The 13363-nt window shown below is 51.2% G+C and overlaps 1 long non-coding RNA gene across 1 annotated transcript in view; it reads right to left on the bottom strand.

Moving 5' to 3' along the window:
• The window catches only part of LOC136318988 (uncharacterized), a 32556-nt gene extending 25612 nt beyond the window's left edge, over nt 1-6944 (bottom strand). The window contains exons 1-2 of the long non-coding RNA XR_010728143.1: nt 5720-6944; nt 467-527 (exon numbers count right to left, since the gene is read on the bottom strand). This is a non-coding gene — a long non-coding RNA (uncharacterized lncRNA). The remainder of the gene's footprint in view (nt 1-466; nt 528-5719) is intronic.
• Between the last annotated feature and the right edge of the window lie 6419 nt (nt 6945-13363).

Genomic DNA, 13363 nt, shown 5'->3' with positions numbered 1-13363 from the left:
GGCTGAAAAGAGCAGGAAGGAGAGTCTTGGTCTAACTGCAGGTTTGCCTAGAACGGTGGCTCCTCCTGTGGGCAGATGGACCCTTCAGTGACAGCTGAGGCAATGGAAAATCACTGGTTTCAGTGCCAGCATTTGGCTCTTTGACTTATAAGAACTCAGATCCCTCAGATGGAAAAGTAAAAGTTGTAATACAAGATTTTCTAGCTGTTGTAAATTGTAAAGGATCATCGTGCCCCGAAAGCAGGCTGACGTGGACCTTCATGGCAAGCTCTGAGCTGCTGTAACCTCCTCTCAAGGGCCAGGTCTAGAGTTATTAAGGCTCCACGTGGCATTTAGCTACGCAGGAATCTGGACATACCTGGCAGGCACTTACCTGCAGCAAGTGGAGTGGAAGCAAACAGAAGAGGAAAAGCAGTGTTCCAGGAAGGAGAGCACTGACTGTCAGGAAGATGGTACAAAAGCTCACCTGGGGCATGGTGCCGGGGAAGAAGCTTCTGTGGCTCCAGAAGTCCTGCACCATCACACATCTAGGGACAAAATTGGCAGTCAGTTGTGTCCCTTCCCTTCTTTGGTTGTAACCACTTAACCTCTCTCCCCAGATTCCTCATTCTGAAAATACTTCACCCTCTGGGAGCCTAAATAGGAAAGAAGTCTAAATAGGACTTTTAGGAGAGTTTTTCCGGTCCTCCAGATAGTCTCCTCTCAGTCTGCTCCGCTCTGCCCTCCTCGTGCGACATCCCCACCCAAGGTCCCGAGGTAGTTCTTCACTCCCCAGGTCACGGACAGCTGCCCTGGCTGGGCTGTTCCAGTGCCAGCTCCTGGCACAGCGCCAGCCCGCAGCAGGACGGGAAGAGGGGCAGGGCCCGGAAGTCAGCCTAGAGATGGTGCTGCTAAAGCCAACTTCATTCCTTTGCAGCAGCTGCAGGTCTTGGCAATCTGCTGGCATGGTGAACATAGTTTCCCACTCCAGATGGGTCACAGATGAAAGAAAAAAATGCCTCTGGGGAGGAGTGAACCACAGAAAAAGAGGAGCCAAGAAAAGATACAAATGCCACACGAGCCAAAGGATATACATCACTGGTCCTTAAGACTGCTTTGTGACCCTGTGCTGCAGTCTCCTCCCCTGGGGCTGTGCAACTCATTTCCAGGGAAAGAGGCTCACACACTCTCCTACCCATTCACAAGACCCTGGTCACTCTTCTCCAGGCTGGCTGGTATTGCACTAAATATGCCAACAATGTGGTCCTCACTTCCTGGTCATCTGCCTGTTCACATTCTTCCCCTGGAAGAGTGGCAGTAGGTTGGCATGTGAACCTACTGAAAGAGCCTTGGGGAAGCAGAGAGACCACATCTTGGCTCTTCTCTGCAGGAAACCTGCAACCTCTGTTCCTTCACTAATAATTACTGTGTGCCACCCTTGTACCAAGCTGGGAATAAAATGCTGACCAAAAGACAGTCCCAGCCTTATAGGAGTTGACCACACAGTCCAGAAACCTTTGGGCTCAAGCCAGTGACCATGGGGTCATGTCTATGATGCCACGCTCAAACCAGTGAGCCGGCAACCTCAGGGTTTTGAACCAGGGTCCTCGGTGTCCCAGGCCAACACTTTACCCATGGCGCCACTGCCTGGTCAGATTTTCTCCTCTTTTTTTTTTTTTTTTTTTTTAGTGAGATACGGAGAGACAGAGGGACAGACAGCAGAAGATAGGGAGAGAGTTGAGAAGCGACAACTTGTTGTAGCACTTTCTTTGTTTATTGATTACTTTCTCATATGTGCCTTGACTAGGGGGGTGCTTCAGCTGAACTAGTGACCCCTTGCTCAAGCCAGCAACCCTGGGCTTCAAGACAGCGGCCATGGATCTATGATCCCACGCTCAAGCCGGCAACCCTGTGCTCAAGCTGGTGAGCCCATGCTCAAGCTGGTGACTTCAGTGTTTCAAACCTGGGTCCTCAGCGTCCAGGTCAACGCTCCATCGACTGAGCCACCGCCTGGTCAGGCATATCCACATTTTCTACATCCTTCAAGGCCGGGCTAAAGTGCCATCTCTCCCTTGATGTTCTCATTATATAGCCCCTGAGCCACTCTCCTGCCTCTGAATGTTCATAGCACAGTTACAAGAGAGGTACTTGTATTAGATGTGTTTGTCTGCATAGTTGGTCTTCTCTACTAGATTCTACGTTTCTTGATGCCAAGTCTTATACACCTTTGTATATCTCAGAGTATTCTATGCAGTACCGTGTACGAAGAAGTGCTCCGAAAATACTCATACTTCCACATAAGGGTGCCTGTTGGATAAGCAAAGGCTTGTTTGTGGAGCTACTGGGAGTTCCCAGGGTAAAAATAAAACCATTTTACCTGACCAGGCGGTGGCATAGTGGATAGAGCGTCAAACTGGGATGTGGAGGACCCAGGTTCAAGACCCCGAGGTCGCCAGCTTGAGTGCGGGATCATCTGGTTTGAGCAAAAAGCTCACCAGCTTGGACCAAAGGTTGCTGGCTTGAGCAAAGGGTCACTCGGTCTGCTGTAGCCCCATGGTCAAGGCACATATGAGAAAGCAATCAATGAACAGCTAAGGTGTCGCAAAGAAAAACTGATGATTGATGCTTCTCATCTCTCTCCGTTCCTGTCTGTCTGTCCCTCTCTCTGACTCTCTCTCTATCTCTGTAAAAAAAAACAAAAAAAAATTTTTTTTTCTTTTCTGAAGCTGGAAACGGGGAGAGACAGTCAGACAGACTCCCGCATGTGCCCGACCGGGATCCACCGGCACGCCCACCAGGGGCGACACTCTGCCCACCAGGGGAGATGCTCTGCCCCTCCGGGGTTTCGCTCTGCCGCGACCAGAGCCACTCTAGCACCTGGGGCAGAGGCCAAGGAGCCATCCCCAGCGCCCGGGCCATCTCTGCTCCAATGGAGCCTTGGCTGCGGGAGGGGAAGAGAGAGACAGAGAGGAAGGAGGGAGTGGGGGTAGAGAAGCAAATGGGCGCCTCTCCTATGTGCCCTGGCCGGGAATCGAACCGGGTCCCCCGCACGCCAGGCCGACGCTCTACCGCTAAGCCAACCGGCCAGGGCCAACAAAATGTTTTTTATCACTAATTTAAAACTGCTGGTTAAGATTTTCCCAATTAACACAAAGCTTGAACTCAGTGCAAGTAGCATAGGACTTTAAAAAAAAAATTCATTTGCCCTGGCCGGTTGGCTCAGCGGTAGAGCGTCGGCCTAGCGTGCAGAGGACCCGGGTTCAATTCCCGGCCAGGGCACACAGGAGAAGCGCCCATTCGCTTCTCCACCCCTCCACCGCGCTTTCCTCTCTGTCTCTCTCTTCCCCTCCCGCAGCCAAGGCTCCATTGGAGCAAAGATGGCCCGGGCGCTGGGGATGGCTCTGTGGCCTCTGCCCCAGGCGCTAGAGTGGCTCTGGTCGCAACATGGCAACGCCCAGGATGGGCAGAGCATCGCCCCCTGGTGGGCAGAGCATCGCCCCATGGTGGGCGTGCCGGGTGGATCCCGGTCGGGCGCATGCGGGAGTCTGTCTGACTGTCTCTTCCTGTTTCCAGCTTCAGAAAAATGAAAAAAAAAATTCATTTTAGAGAGGTGAGGGGTGAGAGAGAGGGTATGAAAGTAAGAGAGAGAGAAAAAGAGAGAGAAAGAGAGAAGAGCAGGGGGAGAAGAAGGAAGCATCAACTCCTACATGTTCCTTGACTAGGCAAGCCCAGGGTTTTAATTTTAATTTATTTTATTTATTCATTTTTAGAGAGGAGAGAGAGATGGAGAGAGGAGAGACAGAGAGAGAGAAGGGGGGGAGGAGCTGGAAGCATCAACTCCCATATGTGCCTTGACCAGGCAAGTCCAGGGTTTCGAACCGGTGACCTCAGCATTTCCAGGTGGACGCTTTATCCACTGTGCCACCACAAGTCAGGCAGCATAGGATTTTTACATATTTCTTTTTTCTTTTTTTTTTTTGTATTTTTCTGAAGCTGGAAACGGGGAGAGACAGTCAGACAGACTCCCGCATGCGCCCGACCGGGATCCACCCGGCACGCCCACCAGGGGGAGACACTCTGCCCCTCCGGGGCTTCGCTCTGCCACGACCAGAGCCACTCTAGCGCCTGGGGCAGAGGCCAAGGAACCATCCCCAGCGCCCGGGCCATCCTTGCTCCAATGGAGCCTCGGCTGCGGGAGGGGAAGAGAGAGACAGAGAGGAAGGAGGGGGGGTGGAGAAGCAAATGGGCGCTTCTCCTATGTGCCCTGGCCGGGAATCGAACCCGGGTCCCCCACACGCCAGGCCGACGCTCTACCGCTGAGCCAACCAGCCAGGGCCTACATATTTCTTTTAACTGTGTGTATCCAGTCTTTTTTTTTTTTAAAGACTTATTTGTGGGTTCGTAGATTTATTTATTTATTTATTTATTTATTTATTTTTTACAGGGACAGAGAGAAAGAGAGAGGGATAGACAGGGACAGACAGACAGGAATGGAGAGAGATGAGAAGCATCAATCATCAGTTTTTCGTTGCGACACCTTAGTTGTTCATTGATTGCTTTCTCCTATGTGCCTTGACTGTGAGCCTTCTGCAGACCAAGTAACCCCTTGCTCAAGTCAGCGACTTTGAGTCCACGCTGGTGACTTGGACTTTTGCTCAAACCAGATGAACCCATGTTCAAGCTGGTGACCTCGGAGTCTCGAACCTTGGTCCTTAGCATCCCAGTCGGACGCTCTATCCACTGCGCCACCGCCTGGTCAGGCTGTATCCAGTCTTATATAATATTGTAATAATGTTATAGAAAGGTTATCTCTCCATATCCAGCTGTCTCTGCATCTTAACACTTAACTGCTGACGTTTTCTCTGTGAATGTTAATAAAGTATCTTCTGCATTTGTGGTGTTGGGCTTTGCACCCTCCATGGGTGCCCTGTGCTAATGTGAAAACCCAGACTACAGTTGAACGAAGGGGATACACCAGCCAGAAGCATCCAGTCTTGCCTGAGAAGGCTCAGCCTTCCCCATCAGAGTCAGCTTACCAAACCATCCTGGCTAGAAAAATGGATTTGCCCAGCATAAAAAGAAATGGCTCAAAAAATTAGGAAACAGTCTCAAAGTGGCTAAGAAACTTTTGATTTTATTTTATTATTTTATTTTTCTGTACTTTATTTTATTTTATTTTAGTATCAGAAATGATGGCTGGGACTTGGGATGGCGCTATGGACAGTCCCCTGGCTAAATTTACAGGTGAATTGTCTCATTTCATCTTCACACACCTGAGGTAGTACTATGGTTACCCCCACCCAGCTTTGCACATGAGGAAAATGAGGCTCCGGAGATATAACTCTGCCCAAAGTCACACACCCACGTGTCTCGGACTAGACCCTGCGCTGACATTCTTGCTCAAACCATCCAGGTCGCATTCTCTGCTCTGGAACTTGACGTGCAATGAGGATCCTCTGCTTCAACCTCCTTACTTTAGAGCAGCGGTTCTCAACCTGTGGGTCGCGACCCACAGGTTAAGAACCGCTGCTTTAGAGACAAGGAAGCTTGGGCTCAGGGCGATCGATAAAGGCGCTCGGCCCTGGGGTCACACGGAGCCAGGGTCCGTTGTGCAACGTAATCGAAGTGTGCATTGGAACTCCAAGCGCAACCCCCATTTTCCACGAGGACGATGTGGAGCCCAGAGAGTGAGCCCAGCCCCCGACCCCCGAACCCATCGCGGCGCTACCTGCACGCTCACCTGCGGCGCCAACCAGCCCGCCGGCGGCCGCGCCCGGCCCGCGCCCCGGGAACACCTGTCAGTGGCGTGCAGGTCCTCAGCCAGGGGTGACAAGGCGGGGATGCGGAGCCGGCGGGGCTGCGCCGGCCAGAAATCGACACCGGCCTTGCCTCGCCGGGTCCCTTCGCCCCAGGACGCGTTGGAGGCCCTGCGGAGCGCGCAGAAGCAGAACGCCGAGGAGATTTTGGGAGCGCCGGTCCTGGGAGGCAGGGCCACCTGGCCTCCTCCCCACGAGTCCCTTTGCTTTTTCCCTCAGGCAGCTGCAGTCCCCCTCCTGAGGTGGGGCGACAGGTTCCCGCTCCACTGTCAGGCTGCGGGGACACTGAGGGGCAAGGTTCCCATGGAGACCAGGGAGGTTCTTGGCGACTGCGCGGACGCGCTAGGCACTCTGGGAAGTGTGGTTTCGGGACTGTCGCAGGTGGCGAGAGGAACTGACACGAGATGGCGCCCGAGAGTTACTGTCGGTTCAGAGTCTCTGGCGTTGCCGGCCCCCCCTACCCCCGGGTGCCGCGGGCGCCGCTGTAGAAAAGGCCGCCGAGGCCGGAAGGGTAGTTTCTCTTGGCAGCCGCGGCTCGAAGGTGTCTGGGATGCAGGGTGCAGTGACCTGGGCGCGGTCTCTTTGGCGCGTTCAGTTTTGCCTTTTGAAAACCTGTCCTCCTGTCCTGATTAGGGGTCGCCCTGCCTGCGAACCGGTCCCAGCCTGGGCCGAGCGGAGCCGAGCCTGGCGGAGGAAGAACGTTCTGAAGGTGGCAACTGGCCCTGGAGGGAGGGACCGCACGAGGGACGCGAGCTGCTCGTCGCTCAAGTGTTCAAGTCGGGGCTGGGCGACCGCTCCCGCTCCCGAGAGGCTTCTGTATCAGGTGGGAGTGGAATTGGGTCTCCGAGAGCAGGGGGTGTTCTGACTCGCCCCTTCCCCTTCATCCCGGGAGCTCCCAGCGCTGCCGGACCCCTCCGGCCCGCCGTGGGCAGAGCTGCGATCTCAGTGCATTGACTGCCCGGAAGCACCCTCTCCACTCCCGAGTAGAGTCTCTGGACTGAGATCTAGAAACCTAGAATCTGATTCAGGCCCTGGCAGAGACTCAGTTACTTCCCTGAGCTTCTGTTTCCTTATTTCTAAAACAGTGGTAATTAGAATACCTGCCCTTTTCTCCTTCTCTGGGAGTGTTGCAAGTTCCATATGAGATGACACTGATGTGTATGTAGGCTGGATAGTCCTTTATGGCCGTAAACAGCCATTCCCATTCGCTGTATATTATTAGTGCAACTTCTTGGAAGGAAATTAGGCAATGTCTTTCCAAATTAAAAAAAAAAAAAAAGAAATGCACATCTTCTTTGTTTCTGCAATTTTAGAAATGTGTCCTACAGATTTTTAGTGGTATATGCACAAGAAAGTATATATAGTGTGTCTGTAAAGTCATGGTGCACTTTTTTCTTTTTTTTCCCCCATTTTTCTGAAGCTGGAAACAGGGAGAGACAGTCAGACAGACTCCCACATGCGCCCGACCTGGATCCACCCGGCACGCCCACCATGGGGCGACGCTCTTCCCACCAGGGGGCGATGCTCTGCCCATCCTGGGCGTCGCCATGTTGTGACCAGAGCCACTCTAGCGCCTGAGGCAGAGGCCACAGAGCCATCCCCAGCGCCCGGGCCATTTTTGCTCCAATGGAGCCTTGGCTGCGGGAAGGGAAGAGAGAGACAGAGAGGAAAGCGCGGCGGAGGGGTGGAGAAGCAAATGAGCGCTTCTCCTGTGTGCCCTGGCCGGGAATCGAACCCTGGTCCTCCACACGCTAGGCTGACGCTCTACCGCTGAACCAACTGGCTAGGGCTATGGTGCACTTTTGACCGGTCACAGGAAAGCAACAAAAGATGATAGAAATGTGAAATCTGCACCAAATTAAAGGAAAACTCTCCTAGTTTCATACCTATTCAGTGCAGTTCGATGTGGGCTCACGCACAGATTTTTTAGGGCTCCTTAGGTAGCTATCCCGTGTAGCCTCTACAGACTCGTCACTGACTGATGGCCTACCAGAACGGGGTTTCTCCACCAAACTGCCGGTTTCCTTCAACTGCTTACCCCACCCAGTAATGTTATTTCTATGTGGTGGTGCTTCATTATAAACACGCCGATCAATATTCACGTTGCACTTTGGTCACGGATTTGAATTTAGCGAGCCACAGAACACACTGAACTTTCCTCTATACCGTCCACATCTCGACTGGCATGGCCATGGGCTGCTGCTGTATACACGGTGTTATGTCATCATCTGTGCATGCGCACATGCTGCCACATCACCCTACAGAAACTAGGAGGGTGGCCCTGGCCGGTTGGCTCAGTGGTAGAGCATTGGCCTGGTGTGCGGAAGTCCCAGGTTCGATTCCCGGCCAGGGCACACAGGAGAAGCGCCCATCTGCTTCTCCACCCCTCTCCCTCTCCTTCCTCTCTGTCTCTCTCTTCCCCCTCCAGCAACCAAGGCTCCATTGGAGCAAAGATGGCCTGGGCGCTGGGGATGGCTCCTTGGCCTCTGCCTCAGGTGCTAGAGTGGCTCTGGTCGCAACAGAGTGACGCCCCAGATGGGCAGAGCATCGCCCCCTGGTGGGCATGCCGGGTGGATCCCGGTCGGGCGCATGCGGGAGTCTGACTGCCTCCCCGTTTCCAGCTTCAGAAAAAAAAAAAATTAAAAAAAAAAAAAAGAAGAAGAAGAAACTGGGAGGGTTTTCCTTTTATTTGGTGCAGATTTCATATTTCTATTGTCTTTTGTTGCTTTCCTGTGACCGGTCAAAAGTACACCATGACTTTACGGACACACTGTAAGGGTACTTACTTGGAATGGAAAAAAACCAATAACCTGAATGTTCATCAGTAGATGACCACTTTAGTAAATGATGGGTTCCATAAAATAGAATATATGTGGTTATTTTTTAAAATAAGGCAGAGCAGCAGTGCCTTTTGCTCAAATAAATGCTTTCAATTACTTTTTTTTTTTTTTTAATGTCACTGATTGATTTTAGAGAGAGGAAGGTGGAGAGAGAGACAGAAACATCAATCTGTTCCTGTATATACCTGGACCGGGGATCAAACCTGCAAACTTTGTGCATCAGAATGATGCTCTAACCAACCAAGCCACCCAGTCAGGATGCTTTCTATCCTGTGTGTGTGTGTGTGTGTGTGTGTGTGTGACAGAGACAGAGAGAAAAACAGAGAGAAGAACAGATAGGGACAGACAGGAGGGAGAGAGATGAGAAGCATCAATTCTTCGTTGCGGCTCCTTAGTTGTTCACTGACTGCTTTCTCATATGTGCCCTGATGTGGGGTGGTGGTGGGGGGGTTGCAGCACAGCAAGAAACCCCCTGTTCAAGCCAGCAACCTTGGGCTTCAAGCCAGCAACCCCTGGGCTCAAGCCAGTAACTATGGGGTCATGTCTGTGATCCCATGCTCAAGCCAATGAGCCCGTGCTCAAGCCGGTGACCCCAGGGTTTCAAAACCTGGGTCCTCTGCGTCCCAGTCTGATGTTCTATATACTGCACCACCAACTAGTCAGGCGCTTTTTATCCTTTCTTTTTTTAAAGATTTTATTTACAAATATTGATCGACTTATGACCTATGCAACTTACGACCATTCAATTTTATGACCACAATTGCTAGCCACGACTGCTCTGCGTCTGGCAGCGCAAGCGTTGCCCAGCTGGGCGTATGACAGTGCGGACCAGCTTCCGGCAGCACTACCATCTCTGCGTGCACCATTTCAACTGTTATCCCAGACTCGGTACAGCAATTTTTGTTTTGTATCTTGGATATTTTTCATCAAACCCCTCCCAAGATGTCTACCAAGAGGAAATTGTCTTTGCAAATATTAAACCAGTTGTACTGGTAATGCAGTGTTTTTCTTAAACCTGACGAATGTAAAAATAAGAAAATGGTGTAGAGATGATACAAATGGTATAAAATGAACAAAGAAAATTATGATATATAACAATAATGAAAGAAAATTATGATAAAATATAACTTAAAGATTTTTATAACATCATTTCACAGTACTGTACATATAGCCTACTCAACTTATGACCAAATTGTTACAATCGGTCTGTCGGAACCAATCGTGGTAGTAAGTCGAGCACTAGCTGTATTGACTTTTAATTTTTAATTTTATTTATTTATTTTTATTTTTCTGAAGTTGGAAACAGGGAGGCAGTCAGACAGACTCCCGCATGTGTCTGACCAGGATCCACCCGGCATGCCCACCAGGGGGCGATGCTCTGCCCATCTGGGGCGTTGCTCTGTTGCAACCAGAGCCATTCTAGCGCCTGAGGCAGAGGCCACAGAGCCATCCTCAGCGCCCGGGCCAACTTTGCTCCAATGGAGCCCTGGCTGTGGGAAGGGAAGAGAGAGACAGAGAGGAAGGAGAGGGGGAGGGGTGAAGCAGACAGGCACTTCTCCTGTGTGCCCTGGCCGGGAATTGAACCTGGGACTCCTGCACGCCAGGCCGATGCTCTACCACTGAGCCAACTGGGCTGTATTGACTTTTAGAGAGAGGAGCGAGAGAGAAAAAGTGGTCAGGAGGAGCAGGAAGTATGAAGCCATAATGGTTGCTTCCCATATGTGCCTTGACCAGGAAAGCCTAGGTTTTCAAACCAGCAACCTCAGCATGCCAGGTTGAATGCTTGCGCCACCACAGGCCAGGCAGCTTTGTATTCTTAATAAAAGAAATAGGCGTGGCCTGTGGTGGTACAGTGGATAGTGCGCCGACCTGGAATGCTGAGGGCGCCAGTTCAAAAGCCTGGGCTTGCCTAGTCAAGGCACATACGACAAGCAACCAATGAAAAGCTAGAATGAAGTAACTATTTCTTGTCACCACTCAATCTCTTGGTAAAAATCAATAAATAAAATCTTTAATTAAAAAAAAATAAGGGAGAGCTTTTTGTACAACTCTTTGTGATATGAAAAAAAATTTCAAAATGTGGAACAGTATATTAATATGCTATAATTTATATTTTAAAAAAACACATACGAATATATTTGATGACATAAGCACGTAATGCCTTTGGAGGGACCCAAGAAGCTGGTAACAATGTCCTCCTGTGAACGACTGGAGGACAGATTCCAAAGGAGACATAGCTTTAATTTTTTATCTTTTTTGAAAAACTATTTTTTTGTTTGCACCTTTAGCAATTTGTGAGTTTGTAAATACATATAGTTCTCAATCATTTGTCTGCACTTCAGATATAGTTTTGTTTTTGTTCTCCTGCATGCTGATCTCTTACTTCTCAAGAGTCTTCCACAGATTCTAGTGGGCCCACAGCTCTGCGTTTGTGATTGGACCCTGGCTTGGCTTCCCTCCTGACACTGTCACCCCCCCCTGCCCCAGCCCCACCCCAGCCCCAGCCCCAGCCTAGGACTACTGAAAGAGAAGTCTGGGTGGGACTCATGGTTGGCTATCGGGTGGCAGGCAACCCCCAGTGTTCGCTCAGTGGGTGGTCTGGCCAAGTGGATCAAGAATGAGAACTCGGGCCTGACCAGGCGGTGGCACAGTGGATAGAGCGTCGGACTGAGATGTGGAAGGACCCAGGTTCGAGACCCCGAGGTCGCCAGCTTGAGCGCAGGCTCTTCTGGCTTGAGCAAAAAGCTCACCAGCTTGGACCCAAGGTCACTGGCTCCAGCAAGGAGTTACTTGGTCTGCTGAAGGCCCCCGGTCAAGGCACATATGAGAAAGCAATCAATGAACAACTAAGGTGTCACAATGAAAAACTGATGATTGATGCTTCTCATCTCTCTCCATTCCTGTCTGTCTGTCCCTATCTATCCCTCTCTCTGGCTCTCTCTCTGTCCCTGAAAAAAAAAAAAAAGAATGAGAACTCGGTTCTGTTTTCTACCTTGTGACCCTAGGCATGACAACCATGGACAGGTACAAATGATTCTTCTAGGGAGCTATTGAGGCTGTATTTATCAATGCGTAATGACAAGCATTGTTAAAATATCAAAGTGGGAGGGAGTGCTTAGGGACTTCAGGATTTAATCCCTTTGTTTTACAGAAAGAACCAGACTCAAGGTGCTCAAGGTGAAGTAAGTTGTTTTGTCTTTTTCTTTCTTTCTTTCTTTTTTTTTTTTTTTGTATTTTTCCGAAGTTGGAAATGGGGAGGCAGTCAGACAGACTCCCGCATGCGCCCGACCGGGATCCACCCGGCACGCCCAGCAGGGGGCGATGTTCTGCCCATCTTGGGGCATCGCTCTGCCACAATCAGAGCCATTCTAGCACCTGAGGCAGAGACCACAGAGCCATCCCCAGCGCCCCGGCAAACCTTGCTCCAATGGAGCCCTGGCTGCGGGAGGGGAAGAGAGAGACAGAGAGGAAGGAGAGGGGGAGGGGTGGAGAAGCAGATGGGCACTTCTCCTGTGTGCCCTGGCTGGGAATCGAACCTTGGACTCCTGCATGCCAGGCCGACGCTCTACCACTGAGCCAACCGGCCAGGGCCTGTTTTGTCTTTTTCTTTTTTCTTTTTTTTTTTTACAGAGACACAGAGAGTCAGAGAGAGGGATAGATAGGGACAGACAGACAGGAATGGAGAGAGATGAGAAGCATCAATCATCACTTTTTCATTGTGACACCTTAGTTGTTCATTGATTGCTTTCTCATATGTGCCTTGACCGTGGGGCTACAGCAGACCCAGTAACCCCTTGCTCGAGCCAGCAACCTTGGGTCCAAGCTGGTGAGCTTTGCTCAAACCAGATGAGTCCGCACTCAAGCTGGCGACCTCAGGGTCTCGAACCTGGACCCTCTGCATCCCAGTCCGACGCTCTATCCACTGCGCCGCCTGGTCAGGGGCAAGGTGAAGTAAGTTGTAAGTGGTAAAGCCAGGGTTAGAACCCAAGTCTCCTGCCCCTCAGTACTCTAGGGTTAAAGCACCAGGGTGAGGGGGAGAGATTAATTCTTAAAACTGGGCATGAGGTTTCAATCAATGAGAATGTTTGGTGGCAGCCCCTACCTGAGCCGTGCTTTGAGGGAAGGAGTTGTGTATTCACCCCCCAAACTAAGTAGTGTTACAAGACAGGGAATGTGACTTGGACAGTGGGGCCAGAAGTGACAAAGATGGCACTACTTGCTTTTCTTGAACACTACAACTAAGCAGAAGGAACCGCTCAGGAAGGGGAGGGCCCAGCAAGGGTCCTTCTTGCCTGGCAGTAGGCTGCCTTGGAAAATCAGGCTCTCTTGCATTGTAACAGGAAAAGGATTTGGGGGACCCAAAGTGTGCTCCAGAACTAGCATCAGGTGTCTAAAAGGAGCCTTACTTTCTGGAACAGGCTTGGTCCTGTCCAGACAGGTCTCGGCAGCCCCCACTTCCTTCTCGGTAGCTAACTCCCTTCAGCTGAACCAGCAGAGCCAAGCACCTGCTGCCCAGTGTGGGCTTGTTCCCCTGCCCACCTGCCTGAGCGAATTGCCCAGGCCCTGCCCTGGGAGATGAGGGAGGCAACACCCGCCTCCTGTCCCCCGTCCTTCCTCCTAACCCACTCCACACAGGCCTGTCCCAAGACTCCTGGGAAACGTGAGGACCGTGAGGGGGTAAAGAGAGCCAAACTCATGCAACCACAGAAGACCTGGACTCACGGGTAG

Source organism: Saccopteryx bilineata, chromosome 1 (assembly GCF_036850765.1).
Source record: "Saccopteryx bilineata isolate mSacBil1 chromosome 1, mSacBil1_pri_phased_curated, whole genome shotgun sequence".
NCBI lineage: Eukaryota > Metazoa > Chordata > Mammalia > Chiroptera > Emballonuridae > Saccopteryx > Saccopteryx bilineata.
The sequence above is the reverse complement of the archived record's forward strand: the minus strand, read 5'-3'. Positions and strand labels throughout refer to the sequence as shown.